The sequence below is a fragment of the Coregonus lavaretus genome (assembly GCF_964263955.1).
Source record: "Coregonus lavaretus genome assembly, contig: HAP1_SCAFFOLD_645, whole genome shotgun sequence".
Classification (NCBI taxonomy): Eukaryota; Metazoa; Chordata; class Actinopteri; order Salmoniformes; family Salmonidae; genus Coregonus; species Coregonus lavaretus.
In genome coordinates this window covers 150,444-156,023 of record NW_028157676.1, presented here as the reverse complement: position 1 = coordinate 156,023, position 5,580 = coordinate 150,444, and positions in this window count along the sequence as shown.

The following is a 5,580-nucleotide window of genomic DNA, read 5'->3' as shown; positions in this document are numbered from 1 at the left end:
TCAAGAGTATTTTCCTTAAAGGGTCAAAAGTGACACCAGAATGAGTGTTTGGTTCTTCATGTTGTGTTTAATGATGTTGCAACAGGTTGACTTGACCAGGTGTTGCTATTTACATTGACCACCTCAAAGAAGCTGAATATTTTCCAGTGACGTCAAGTTGGTATGAAACCTGTTTACCTCGATGCTAGACCCTCCTCTTCATGTCACAACATGGGTTTCTGAGAAAAGGACCACAAGCTGAAAACTTTCCACTAGATTGAACCAATCGCTGCTCGTATGTCCTTTCATGGTAAAGTACATCTAGTCATGAACACGGAAATACGCAGCAAAGACCATGTTACTCAAAGATCCAGCAACTCTCTGACGGTCAACATCAGACCACAAGATGGGGTCCTCCCGAGAGGCGCAGTGGTCTAAGGCTCTGAATCGCAGTGTTAGCTGTGCCACTAGAGATCCTGGTTCGAAACCAGGCTCTGTCGTAGCCAGCCACGACCGGGAGACCCACGGGGTGGCGCCCAATTCGTCCAGGGTAGGGGAGGGAATGGCTGGCAGGGATGTAGCTCATTTGCAACATTTACGTCGTTTAGCAGACGCTCTTATCCAGAGCAACTTACTGTTAGTGAGTGCATACATTATTTTGTATTTTTCATACTGCCCCCCCATGGGAATCGAACCCACGACCCTGGCGTTGCAAACACCATGCTCTACCAACTGAGCTACATCCCTGCCAGCCATTCACTCCCCTACCCCGGACGATGCTGGGCCAATTGTGCGCCGCCCCAAGGGTCTCCCGGTTGCGGCCGGCTACAACAGAGCCTGGATTCAAACCAGGATCTCTAGAGGCACAGCTAGCACTGCAATACAGTGCCTTAGACCACTGCGCCACTCGGGAGAGCCAGGGTGGTGGGTTCGATTCCCACAGGGGGCCAGTATGAAAAAAATAAAAAAAATAATGTATGCACTCAATAACTGTAAGTCGCTCTGGATAAGAGCGTCTGCTAAATGACTTAAATGTTTAAAAAATGGACAGGCTGTGTGTTGCTCTCACCACACTCTTATGTAAGTAGCCTGCATATTTGTTTTACTGGGCCTCATAGCTGCATGATAGCTCATCGATTGATGTGGTTTTATAGTTGTCTACATTTAGTAACCTACACTCTTAGAAAAAAGGGTTCCAAATGGGTTCTTCGGCTGTCCCCAAACGAGAACCCTTTTTGGTTCCAGTTAGAACCCTTTTGGGTTCCAATTAGAACCCTCTGTGGAAACGGTTCAATCTTGAACCCAAAAGGGTTCTACTTGGAACCAAAAAGGGTTATTCGAAGGGTTCTCCTACAGCCGAAGAACCATTTGAGGTTCTAGATAGCACCTTTTTTACTAAGAGTGTAGTGTGTACGTGCTGTTTCTTTGCATGCTATCTTTGCCTATGAAGGAGAATGGCATGTCATAGCTCTCTGTTGTTGCCATAGCTCTGTGTTGTTGCCATAGCTCTATGTTGTTGTCATAGCTCTCTGTTGTTGCCATAGCTCTGTGTTGATGCCATAGCTCTGTGTTGTTGCCATAGCTCTGTGTTGTTGCCATAGCTCTGTGTTGTTGCCATAGCTCTGTGTTGTTGCCATAGCTCTGTGTTGTTACCATAGCTCTGTGTTGTTGCCATAGCTCTGTGTTTTTGCCATAGCTCTGTGTTGTTACCATAGCTCTGTGTTGTTGCCATAGCTCTCTGTTGTTGCCATAGCTCTGTGTTGTTCCCATAGCGCTCTGTTGTTGCCATAGCTCTGTGTTGTTGCCATAGCTCTGTGATGTTGCCATAGCTCTGTGTTGTTGACATAGCTCTGTGTTGTTGCCATAGCTCTCTGTTGTTGCCATAGCTCTGTGTTGTTGCCATAGTTCTGTGTTGTTGCCATAGTGCTCTGTTGTTGCCATAGCTCTGTGTTGTTGCCATAGCTCTCTGTTGTTGCCATAGCTCTCTGTTGTTGCCATAGCTATGTGTTGTTGCCATAGCTCCATGTTGTTGCCATAGCTCTGTTTTGATGCCATAGCTCTGTGTTGTTGCCATAGCTCTGTGTTGTTGCCATAGCGCTCTGTTGTTGCCATAGCTCTGTGTTGTTGCCATAGCTCTATGTTGTTGCCATAGCTCTGTGTTGTTGCCATAGCTCTGTGTTGTTGCCATAGCTCTCTGTTGTTTCCATAGCTCTGTGTTGTTGCCATAGCTCTCTGTTGTTGCCATAGCTCTGTGTTGATGCCATAGCTCTGTGTTGTTGCCATAGCTCTATGTTGTTGCCATAGCTCTGTGTTGTTGCCATAGCACTATGTTGTTGCCATAGCTCTGTGTTGTTGCCATAGCTCTCTGTTGTTGCCATAGCTCTGTGTTGTTGCCATAGCTCTGTGTTGTTGCCATAGCTCTCTGTTGTTGCCATAGCTCTGTGTTGTTGCCATAGCACTCTGTTGTTGCCATAGCTCTGTGTTGTTGCCATAGCTCTCTGTTGTTGCCAAAGCTCTGTGTTGTTGCCATAGCTCTGTGTTGTTGCCATAGCTTTGTGTTGTTGCCATAGCTCTGTGTTGTTGCCATAGCTCTCTGTTGTTGCCATAGCTCTGTGTTGTTGCCATAGCTCTGTGTTGTTGCCATAGCGCTCTGTTCTGAGACCAGTGTCTCGGCAGATGTTGTCCACGTAGGTTTCATGTGGTCTTGTTGAGAGGGTACCCACAATATGAGACTGTAGAAAGTTAATAATATCCAAACAAGATTCTGGTTCTTTCTAACACTGTTACTCTGCTACCTGTAGGTGCTGTTTCCTCCAGTCAGTTCATCCTAACACTGTTCCTCTGCTACCTGTAGGTGCTGTTTCCTCCAGTCAGTTCATCCTAACACTGTTCCTCTGCTACCTGTAGGTGCTGTTTCCTCCAGTCAGTTCATCCTAACACTGTTCCTCTGCTTCCTGTAGGTGCTGTTTCCTCCAGTCAGTTCATCCTAACACTGTTCCTCTGCTACCTGTAGGTGCTGTTTCCTCCAGTCAGTTCATCCTAACACTGTTCCTCTGCTACCTGTAGGTGCTGTTTCCTCCAGTCAGTTCATCCTAACACTGTTCCTCTGCTACCTGTAGGTGCTGTTTCCTCCAGTCAGTTCATCCTAACACTGTTCCTCTGCTACCTGTAGGTGCTGTTTCCTCCAGTCAGTTCATCCTAACACTGTTCCTCTGTTACCTGTAGATGCTGTTTCCTCCAGTCAGTTCATCCTAACACTGTTCCTCTGCTACCTGTAGGTGCTGTTTCCTCCAGTCAGTTCATCCTAACACTGTTCCTCTGCTACCTGTAGGTGCTGTTTCCTCCAGTCAGTACATCTTAACACTGTTCCTCTGCTACCTGTAGGTGCTGTTTCCTCCAGTCAGTTCATTCTAACACTGTTCCTCTGCTACCTGTAGGTGCTGTTTCCTCCAGTCGGTTCATCCTAACACTGTTCCTCTGCTACCTGTAGGTGCTGTTTCCTCCTGTCAGTTCATCCTAACACTGTTCCTCTGCTACCTGTAGGTGTTGTTTCCTCCAGTCAGTTCATCCTAACACTGTTCCTTCCTCTGCTACCTGTAGGTGCTGTTTCCTCCAGTCAGTTCATCCTAACATTGTTCCTCTGCTACCTGTAGGTGCTGTTTCCTCCAGTCAGTTCATCCTAACACTGTTCCTCTGCTACCTGTAGGTGCTGTTTCCTCCAGTCAGTTCATCCTAATACTGTTCCTCTGCTTCCTGTAGATGCTGTTTCCTCCAGTCAGTTCATCCTAACACTGTTCCTCTGCTACCTGTAGGTGCTGTTTCCTCCAGTCAGTTCATCCTAACACTGTTCCTCTGCTACCTGTAGGTGCTGTTTCCTCCAGTCAGTTCATCTACATGCCATAAAGTATGCCATATACCACTGTGTATTGCATTGCAGTGAATGGAGTGGATGGAGTAAGGAATCACAAGTACTCTTTATTAAACCTGTTGCCCAGCACAAGATACCCATTTACATTTAGCAGACTATTGAGTAATTCCAATAACATATATTTGTATTTTATTAAAAGTATATTTCTTTGAAAGTAGCCTACACCGGTGGTGTGGTGGAAGGTATACTCAGGTGTACGCCAGATACCCACTTGTTTTTCAGTGGGCATTGCGTATATTCACTTCTTAATCGCCACTGATACATATCAAAGTAGTGTTGGGGAGGTATACGCCATATCAATTAATAGACTGATGGAACAAATCAGAATGTTTAGCTTAAAATGTTGATCAACTATTATTTGTTCACATTTTAGGCGAAGCGATGTACACGTGGCAGTAGGCCTACTCGTGAATGTTCCAAAATGCAATTTGCGGGAAAACCCCTTTCTAAACTGGGCACGGCACATGCAAGCGGTTTCATGGACAGAGATGGAAATATCAGTTAGAAAGAGGATGGATTTAAAGATGCAACGACTATCCTGTATTACTAATATGATTATTTAGGATAATGCCTTTGGCTGATAGACAATGAAAGAACGTTTGAAGAAAAACCAATAGAACAGGAGAACGCATAATGAGGAAGTCTTTATAAAAATAATTACCTCTACGTTTCAAATGGTGGGATTTTGGCAATAGGCTACTTTGAAGCAAGGTAAGACATGCCTCATAATCCAGTATGAAATAAAACGTCCAGGTTTCAAACAATTAAGGAACAGGGAAAATATGCTAATGATAGTTCTAACCGTCTTCTGGTAGATGGAAAGGCTTTCCCCAAAACCTTCTCTTATTTAATGTTAACTAGCTACAAAGTAGCCTATGCCTACCTGTCGGAATGATATCATGATTATTTGCTTCAAACCAGTGGCCATATCTTTTGCAAACTCCATCTCATGTGCTACAGAAACACTGCTAATCAAACAATAGTGCTAGCTGCCTGCACACTTGAATTAAACGGTAACTACTCTCAGAAATAAACATTTCTTAGATTTTCCCCAGACCTCAAAAGTGGTCTCCTGATATGGGTTAATCATTTTTATGGACGTAGAACATACAATTGTGTTGTTTTTCTGTTTGAAAAAGTGTGACTTTGGTGAAAATCTGAAACTTGTTAATTTCCTGTGAATACTGAGACTACTATTATCCTACTGAACAGCTTGGGTTGGCCTGACTGTGAAACACCAATATAGGATGTATCACTTTATGTCATTCAGAGTGGATATCACTGTTTCATATAGAAATTTTCACACTACATCCCTGGAAAATGTTTTGCTAAATTAGAGTATACCCTCTTCTCCATGCACCGCCACACCACTGGCCTACATTTTACATTTACATTTACGTCATTTAGCAGACGCTCTTATCCAGAGCGACTTAAATTATTTTTTTCATACGCCCTGTGGGAATCGAACCCACAACCCTGGCGTTGCAAACGCCATGCTCTATCAACTGAGCTACATCCCTGCCTACACAATAGCTTTCAACATACCAGTATTTAGTTTGTAAACGTTCAAAATAAATGCTCTTATAAATAATACAATATTAAAATACATCAAATTATCAATTAATTTTTTCCAAAGTGGTTGCAATGCTGTGAAAAAAACAGTTGTACTGCAC